Below are 10,414 nucleotides of genomic sequence, written 5' to 3' on the forward strand. Positions count from 1 at the left end.
TCTCTCTCTCTCTCTCTCTCTGGCTCTCTTCTCCACTGGCTCCTGAAGGGGTAAGCAATAAAGCTTGTGCCGCAGAAGATTCCGGTTGCCCTGAGCGTGTTCTTACCAGGGGGAACAAAAGCGCGGGCAATAGCTGCTAGCAGAATACTGACTTCCAGGCAGCTAGGATGAAGGTCTTAAAGTCCATACCCACAGTGACATACCCACTCCAACAGGGCCACACCTTCTAATAGTGCCACTCCCTGAGCCGAGCAGATACAAACCATCACAGTCATGATGTTTTATCACAGCAGTAGAAGAGTAACTAATATATACCATGACCAAAAGCAACTTGGAGAAGAAAATATTCATATGGGTTACAAACCCTCACCAAGGGAAGCCAGAGTAGGAGTGTAAACAAAAGCTAAAGCACATCCCATAGAGGAGGCTGATTTCTTGTTTACTCGGTTTTATTATCTAGATGAACATAATCTACCTATAATATACTGCCCACAGTGGTCTGGGCTTCTCTACATTAATTCACAATTAATAAAATGCCTCCACAGGCATGCCCACAAGCAATCTGATTGAGGCAATCTTCCAGTTGACACTCTTCAAGACAACTCTGGGCTGAGTTAACAGACAAAGCTAACTAAGGGAAGGCCACTCCCATTTTTTTTAAAAAAAGAGAGACTGTAAACACTACATCACCACACTGCGCTACCAGTAGACTCGTCCATCTTGTGTTTACAGTCTTGCTTGATTGTTCTCAGAAACCACGTCCAGTTATTGACCTAGACCATTTACATTCACACGAATACACTCAGGGATATTCACACAATGATGAAATTCCCTAACAAAGCATTTCTCAAAAGTAACCATTTTATTAATTATACATTTAGTTTTTAACGTAATACTTCAAATGTGATCTATATTCATTCCCACTTTCCAGAAAACCAAACAGCAGTTGGAAAGTGTTAGTAAATCTACTGTGGTCACTGAGTTAGCAACCGAAGCAAAACAAAGAAGAATTTGACCTTCTCTTCACCTAATTTCGAAGTCCATGTTTTATTTACCATGCTCTGGGAGAGAGTTGGGAGAGGAGGGGAGGTGTGTTTGCACGAATGGAGGATAAGCATGCACACACGTGCACGTGCATGAGGAGGCCAGAAGTTAACATTGGGCGTCTTCCTCAATCACAGTCTTCAGATCTCACTTACACTTAGCTGACTGGACGGAGGGTTCCAAGGACCCTGCTGTCTCTGTGACATTCAGGTTTCCTATAGTGCTAGGGATAGGACTCAGGTCTTTGTGCTTAGGTAGAAAACTCTTTATTAACTGGGCTGTGTCCTCAGCACTGGGAGAGTGTTGATTTAAGGATGATCAAACCAAAGAAAAACTGCAGTGAAGAACAAAAACAATAAAAGATGTACCCTGTTATTAATCTGCCTCTCGGTTTATGTTCAGTTACTTTGATATTCTTTTTCCCCAGAACAGATCAATAGCCTACAAACTGACTCTCAAGTTGTCACCTATGGCCCAGTAAAACACTTCTGCTGAGCAGTTCTGCTGTCCATGTCTTACTGGAAGAAGTCTCCTCTTTCTCAGAACTTGAGGAGAATATGCAGGCTAGACTCTACATACTTGAATGGTACAGATCAAGCCAAAGGGGTAGTAGAATTTCTCAAGGAAGCTGCAGTTCTCATAACCAAGGAGGGATCTAAAATTGTTTACGTTGCCCCCCCCCCGCTTTGATCCTCTGTGTTAGCATATTCCATTCCCATTGCCAATAACAGAAGTGAGTATGGCAATGTGAACAGGAAAATGAGAGGAGGGGAGAAAGGGCTCATAGACTTCGCAATTCATATAATGTACAGCTTGGGTCAATCTATGAACCTGGATGTGTCACTAAAGCATTCAGTCATGGTCATCCATGAAAATATACATACAAGTAACACTAGAAAGACCAAGCAAACTATATGTAGCAACATATGCATGTATAGACATACCACCATATGTACATGGAATAAATTTTAAAGACCGTGAACTTGAAAGAGAGCAAGGGAGGGTTGGAGGAATGAAAAGGAGAGAGAAAAATTTTAATTATATTATAATCCCCCAAAAAGTTAAAGGGAAAAACAGACATGTGGGCCTTTTACTACTGGTCCTACTTTCTCTCTGTGATGTCTGTGTAAGATGCACACTCAGGCTGCCACCCTTAAATCACAGGTGAAAGCATGCTTTTTTCTCAAGGGCTCTACATGGCTCAATTCATAGGATGACACACACACACACACCCTTGAATCCTTCATTGTAAGCAGATCGTAGCCCATTAGCCAAACTCTGGTCAAAAGCTGGAGTTAAGCGATAGAATCAGCCCCACCCAAGGTATGAACTGAGTCAGAGGTGGGACTGACAAAAGAAAACTACAAAACCAGACGTGATGACATAAACCTGCCCTCCGGAGGCTGAGACAGGGGGTCTGTTGGTTAGACGGTATCAACTTAATGTACGCTAATGTCATTTGGGAAGAGGGAACTTCAGTTGGAGAAACTGACTCCATCAGATTCACCTGTGGGATATTGTCTTAGTTACTGGTTGATGTGGGAGGTCTCAGCCCATGGTGGGAAGAGCTACTCCCACAAAGAATGCCTCCATGGGAAGGTGGTCACTGGTTGCAAAAGAATGCAAGCTGAGCAAGCCAGTCAGCAGCATGTCTCCATGGCTTCAGCTTCAGTTCCTAACTCCAGGGTCCTGCCTTGAGCTCCTGCCCTGGGTCTCCTAGATAACAGACTACCGTGAGGAAGTCTAAGCCAAATAAAACCTTTCCTCCCCAAGTTGCCTTTGGTCATGCAAGTCACTGCAGCAACCACATGAAAATTAGAACAAAAAACATTGCCATGAGTTCTCCAAGAAACAAGGATGTAGTTACTGGACGAAGAAGGCAGGGAGCTGGATCAACTACAACTGGGTGGTACAAAGAGAGGGACAACCAACCAAATAGATGTATTTCCAACATGGGAGAGGCCTCAATCTAGGCTAGAAGTCTGCAGGAGTAATAGGGCTTTTTTTTTTCCTCCCTGTTTCTAGGCAGTAGCTCAAGAGGCAAACTCAGACTGGCAATTAGCTGTCAGCTGATCACCAATTCAAATGTCCTGGAGTGGGCCGTGCTGATGATCTGCACTTGCAGTAATCATTTGGCTGGGTGAATCAAATTATACTTTCCAATGCCACTTCAAATCAGGATTGCTCTGTCTGCATTCATTTCTGGCAGTAAGTATTACCATGCAAGTTATTTTCTTTGATATTGACTCTACGTGGGCAAGGGATGAATTTGGGCTTCTTTCTAACGTCTGCTCTACCAGAAAGACTGAAAGTCTTAGAGATTTGTAAAGAGACTAATTAGGATCTATTCCGTTTTAATGGCTAGGCTTTCGCGCTAAAACATGTTAGGGAAATGCGTTCTGCCCTTGCAAGGTAGAGATTTTTCTTCTCAGTAGCTATCGTATTTGGGAACCTCATTCTTTCATAATGCCATGTGCGGCGATCAATCAGATGTAATGATCAAAAGGGAGTTTGCCTCGATCGATCCCGATAAACAAATAACTACTATAGTGGCAAGCCTAATGTGTTCTTCACTTCGAATTCAGTTGCCAATAATTGGCCTCATTAACGTCTGTGAAGTTAGTTGCTCACTAAAGTTGGGCAAGCTGTACATTAGATGTGTTCAGTGGCTTGCAAACCTTTGGGAATAATAGACTCCTGAGTCAGCACGTTGCTGGTTCCTTGGAAGTGAAGAAGCTAAGAAGTGAATCCAAGGCCGAATGGACTTAGAAGAGGTGGAAGGGGGGTCGGTCTATTCGCATCACTTTCCTGTAAATTAAAACTGTCTTTCTCAAACTAAATACAGGGGTCGGTTAGCTTTGTGTCCATTTTTTTAAAAAGATTTGATTGTGACAGAAAATGAACTTGATTTCTCTGTGCCATCTAGCTCTCAAATTACCCTGCCCACATCTGCCAGATGCCTTTGTTGTTCAATTATAAAAACTGTATCCAGCCTGGGTTATGAGAATGCTGTTTGCAGGCGCCACAACCACAGATGCCCTTGGGTTGAACATCAGGCTCACTGCAATCTTCCCAAAGAAGGAAATATACTTCCAGCTGCTACACCAGACTCGTCCTTCTTGGAGAGAGGAGGAACCCAGCAAGTGAGCCCTCTGTGGAGTGTGTGAAATATGCATATGGGGAGACAGGAGGCAGTGGGGAAAGTAGAAATAGATTTAACAAAATCATCTACTCTCCTGTCGAAACAGCAAGGGTTGATGGACTGTATGTGGTATGTATTTTGCCTAGAGATAAAGGGCTTTTTTTTCCTTGTCCTGAATTGCTCTACATATCAGTACCATCCATATTTCTCAACAATACCCACTTTTTTTACTTCATATTCTGTCATTGGTGTCTTTGAATTGCACAAGAAACATATCTATTTTTTCCATTCTAGCCTTTCTAAGTGCTGTCCAGGAAAATTTCAGCGCCATGTTGTTTTGTCAACATTTTAAGAATTTGAGGAAGACAAAGGATCTCATTGGATAAGTGTTTTTCCAACCAAATGAGAACTAACCTGCGTACCAATTATTGCAATTTCCTCCAGGATTATTCACCCACCACATCAGTCTAGGACTTAAATCCAACAAGATACGGTCTCAGCAGAACCCATTACTCCAATGACCTCCTAATTGGTTTTGCTGTTTGGATTCTTATTCCCATGCCAATTCATTTCCACACAGATGTGTCAGTCATCTCTTCATAGAAAGTGCATCTTGCTCCCATCTTCCTTCCAATCATCCAGGCATGACAGTGCCTTAAGAGTGTCCCTGCTATGGGATTCCACCTTAGCTCACACTGATGCTACCTACCCATCATTCCACTCCAGTCCCCTGACTGGGATGCAATTTTCCTTGTGGGATGCTCTCTTCATGGTTTCTTCCTCCTGGATTCTGATACTATGGTTCTGGATCCAGAGTCACCTACAGGTAAACCTGTCTTACTTAACATTCCTTCCTCATATGCCTTTCCTTCCTCTCTTTCAAGTTCATGGCCTCCTTTTTATTGTTTGATGTTACGTGTGTGTGTGTGTGTGTGTGTGTGTGTGTGTGTGTGTGTGTGATACATATATGTGTATGTAATGCATATAACTTGTTCAGTCTGTATTGTGTTACTTGTTTGTTTTCAGGGCTGACCATTTGGATAACCAATAAGCATGTTCCTCCCATTGAAAGGCTATTTCTGCTACTGTCAAGATTCCTTAGTTGCCTGTAGTTCTTTTATGTAGGATTGAGGCCTTGTGACCTTTTCCCTTTGTACATACAAAAGACCACTTTGGTATGTCTATTGTTGTCTTTATTTGGCTCATGTTTAGGCCGTATTTAGGAAGTCATGTTAGTGAGACTTTATAGGTGTAGCTTCTGAGATAATGAGGAGACAGCGTCTCTTAGCAAACTCCCCGGTTGTCTGACTCTTAGAATCTTCTCTCCCCTTCTTCTACAACATTCCATAAACCTTAGGTACAGTAGTGTTTTATAGCTATATCCATTAAGACTTGAATCCACAACTCTGTATTTTGATTTGTGTTGTTTTCTATAACAGCCATGCAAGCTTCCAAAACAGGAAGCAACCAATGGTCCAAACCAGCTATGACACCTATGGACCACTATGAACCAGTATGACACAATAATCCTAAGGGTGTGGTAGTGGCATGCATGCATTGGCAGTAATCGACAGTTCTTTGATTGGACTTAAGACCAGCTCACCAAGAGGAGAAGTGTACCTGCTACTGGAAATCTGACCTAGGGCTAGTGAAGTAATGTATCTTGGAGAAGACACAACCACCACTTCACTAAACCAACATCATCCCCAACTACACTCTAAATATCTGTCCTTATGCCCACACATAAGTATAGTCCTTACCCCTCGTCAAGAAGACTTCTCTTCACAACGGACACAGGACATTACAGAAACCCCACTGCTTTTTCTCAGATCACAGTGATTACTTTCTTCATAAGAGGTGTCATCATTTCAAATCACATGGCCTGTTTTCTTGCCTGAGTCTTCCCCACCAGAATGAAAATCAGAAGTGGGTATAAACCTGCTCTGCCTAATTCCCCACTTCATCGCCCTGCCCTAACTACATCCTGGTATGCTCTAAGCCACTGGGAAGAAAAATGTTTGAGATACTAAATAGCTTCTTAAAAGATCACCAGATCATGTTTCACCAGCTATTTTGGAAACTACACAAACCCAATGTTGAGTAGACAGGACCAAGTGTTAATTCTCTTGCCTCTTCCCACAATATGGCGATCTACATATGCATCTTTTTTTTTTCCCAAACTAAAATACTGTCTCTGGAAATTGAAGAAAAGAAAAGGAAAAAGAGAAAGTCTGAAGCACACCAGAAAACTCTAGGCTACTTTCTTTTTCATTATAAGTCAGACAAGGTTCACGAGAGTAAGCATCCGTGCGTCAGTACTCTGGAAGTTGGAAATTAGATCAAATGAATGGGAGGACACCCGCATCTCGTGTTAATGTTTTCTTCCTCGAATGAAGACAATGAGGTGATGTGAGCCATGACGCCGTATGAAAATGAGACTTTGCATTTCTATTTTCTTCTACATTAAAGCACTCTCTCTTTTTTTTATCATTTTAGACTCTTTTTGTTGGTAAATGTTTCGATATTTTACATTTATTAGGATCAGGCCCATTTACTATTGTGCAAGTTAGACAAGCACAGATATAGAGTCTCTCTAAAGCATTGTTTCTAAATTACACAGTAAACATACGAGACTGAGCAAGAAACCCACCCCGCAACACTTCCACTGCTGTGTTAGAAAATACTAACGCTCTCATCAAATTTCCCTACTTTTAAGAGGCAAATATACATATTGTCCTCTGCATTTTTACTGGATCAAGTAAACAGATTGGCCAGGAATACACTGGATGCCCTCTCTGTCGCATAACGTTCAAAAAAGTTCAAAATTAAGCCTATACTAATCAGATTTTTTTTTTTGCCTATCTCTTACAAATAGCAACACATAAGAAACTTGATTTTGCTGTGAAATATCCGTTGATTTCTGATTAGCTGATTATAGAAGTCAGAAGCAATGCCAAAACGAAGTGATGACTCACGATGAGATGACAGTGCACAAGGGTCTTTAAATTTATAATTGCCCTTGGATCTACTTAATTTAGCCTAAAGTCATGAGGCATAATTGAGACAAATGGCTGCACAGAGCAGGTATCAGACATGACAGGAGGCTGCCTGTAATCATTTTGTTGCACTATTTCCACCTGAGGACTTTTTCAGCCAATACTTCTCCTAGAATGGCTATTAAATTTTATAGGATTTTTCCCACCATTAGCTGTAATGGCATTTACATGTTAAATGCTCACAACAAATGAAAACCGTGATTCCATTGTTTCACAGGGTGGAAGCCATGATTACTGCTATTCTGAATGGCGAAAAAAATCTAAAAAGCATCATTTAATTTCTCCTCCTCGTGTGGCACCTATGTAAGCTCTGTGGGAAAGCCTGCTTACTTCAAGGCTCTTCTATTTTTGAAACAGAATAGGTTCTTACACATGTTTAAAAAAAAAACTCAAGATTTCACAACCAGCCGAGCAGAAGACACTTCAAAGGTTATTTTTGTCTAGGGGATTTGTTTACAATTAAATATAATTCTTTCTCAAGTACATTTGGCTAAGACGTTGTCCTTTTACAGTGCTTCAAGCAGAACAGTTGACTGGACATTTATGGATATTGTTTGTCTGTTTGGTTTTAGTCATATAGCATAGGACAACACTCTCCAGCACTTGTGTTGGAAGCTATATTCAATCACAGAAACAGCAGGGATGGAAGACATTTAGGATTTCATAGCCAATTTTCTCCTCCAAGAAAGCTCAGCAACTTACTCTAAACATTTTAGAGTTTATTGTTCCAGCAGATTATTCTGGGTTGTAATTTTTCAGGAAATATTCAGGGTCACTTAGATCAAGTAAAATAAGTAAGAGAAAATATAGTAGTGGCTCTATAAAACTATTAAAATCTACAGCTACTGATCACTCTTGAACTTTTTGACTTGGTGTCCTGTTTGTCTGATCATCCTTTCTCAACTACCAATACCTTCCCAAGACACTTTGGCCTTCACCTAGAGCAGCAAACAAGCTACAGGATGCTCACATTCTATAGACCAAGCATCTTCATAAGAACTCAGCTGTTCCAAGGATGCTTCCAAAGGGAGCAGGTTTCTGTTGCTATGTAGCCAATGTTCAATTCAACATTCAAGCTTCTGGAAATTTTCATTCTTCTGTGCTTTAGTTGTTTGTTATATTGTGGGAGGTTTGGGTGGTGGTGGTGGTGATGGGGAGGGGGGTGATGGTGGTCTTTGGTGTGTTTATTTTGCTTTGGTTTTGGTTTTGTGGTGCTATAGATTGGACCTAAGCAACTTGATGAGCAACTACTCTGCCAATGAGCTAAGAGATCCACTATCAGACCCTGAGTTGTCATCTTAGTTTGGCCTCTGGCTGATACGTATTTGAACTTTCTTACGTTTCTTTTCCATATAGTGAGACCTAAGTTATTTGAGCAATAGTAGGTCCCATATAAGAATCTGAGTTGATTTTAAATTGCATGTTCTGTGCTATTAATGGAACATTCTTGTAAATTGTTCAGGACTCCAACCCAAACAGGTTTCTAGCTGTGTTGGCTTGAATGAGAATGCCCCCCTACCATAGGTTCATATGCTTGAATACATGGTCCCCAGTTGGTGGAATTGTTTTGGAGGGAAGTGTGTGGCCTTGTTGTAGGAGTCGTGCCATGGGGACAACTTTGTAGCTCCAAAATCCTTCTGCCAGTCCTGATGTAATCTATGCTTCATGAATGCAGTTTAAGATGTGAGCCCCGATCTGTTCAACTCAATTAGGCAATTTATTGTATAAGCTGCCTTTTTCACAACACAGAAAAGTACCTGATAGAGATATTGGTACCAGGAATGGGGTGTCACAGTAACAGATCTAACCATACTGATGGTGATGTTGATGTGCAGTTTTTTTTCCTTTGGTTTGCTGTTTGTTTGTTTGTTTGTTTGTTTAAGCAATGTATGTGACTTTGGAACTTTGCACTAGAAAACTGGCTAAGTGATGTAAATGTAGCTTAATGGTCCACCTTAAAAGAAGCTTGGAAGATGGTAGCCCTGAGAGCTACGTGGACTGTGGAGGCCCAGCTCAAGAGGATTCCTATAGGAACAATATTAGCAACTGGTCTAGAGATATGGCTGCCTTTCACTCTGTCCTAATAACTTTACCTGAGGCTAAATTTAAAAGCATTGATCTAATTCCTTTAGTAGAGAACATTTCAAGACAGCCTGATGTTGATTCTGTTACATAGTTATGAATAATCACTCTCATGTGGGGACACCATGAAAGAGAGCACGTGGGACAGAAAGAAATGGAAAACACTACAGTTTTGGGATGAAAAGGACATTGGCAAGCTCAATGCTACAGCTAAAGCTTGTGAACTGTTAAGAGATTAGCAAGAACCAAATCTGCTTTGTAAAAAAGGGGGAAATACCCTCAGAGCAACACCCAACTCAACTAAGCCACAAAAGTGGCTTAAGGAATTGTCTGTTTCCAGGAAGGAACAACAAACTGAAGCTACTGCAAATGTGATTCAAGGAAGCCAGGCTCAGTCCCAGCAAGTAGCCAGACTTAGCAGCCTCATCCCCATGTAGCTGGATTTAAAGTCATGACTGATAAGTGAATAAAGGGATTGTGAAATCTCCCTTCCAATGTTACAGAGGGACACAGAGGCCAGAAGATGTCTGTGGCAGGGATGTCCCTTCATGAAAGCCATTAAAGGCCATTGGATGAAGCTGTGAAAATGAAATCTGGATTGAGTCAGAGACCCCAAGATGCCAGAGCGGTGAGGCATCTGCCAAGGAGAGCTGCAGACAAGGATCGGAGCCACCTTAGGAGAGGGAAGTACAATGCAGGCAACAACACTGGAAGGACAGTCACATAAGTCCTCTGACATCAGAAGTGGAGCTACAAGATTTGGAGTTTCCCTGCTGAATATTGATTGGTCTTGCTGGACCAGGATTGCTTCACTATTGTTAGCATTCTGTTTAAGCTCCTCCCCAACAGTTACCTGGCAATGGGGATGGAAACCTGAGCCACTCTAAAAGAGGCTGTTGCCCCCTCTTCCCTCTCTTGCTTCTCTCTTGTTCATGCTCTTCTCTTCTTGCTCTCTGTCCCCTCGCACCTTCCCCATTTCCTTCCCTTCCCCCTCTCTCCATGTGCTCATGGCCATGGCTGGCCTCTACTTCTCTTCTCTTCTCCTCTCCTCTCCTCTCCTCTCCTCTCCTCTCCTCTCCTCTCCTCTCCT

Source organism: Mus caroli, chromosome 10 (assembly GCF_900094665.2).
Source record: "Mus caroli chromosome 10, CAROLI_EIJ_v1.1, whole genome shotgun sequence".
NCBI classification, from domain to species: Eukaryota; Metazoa; Chordata; class Mammalia; order Rodentia; family Muridae; genus Mus; species Mus caroli.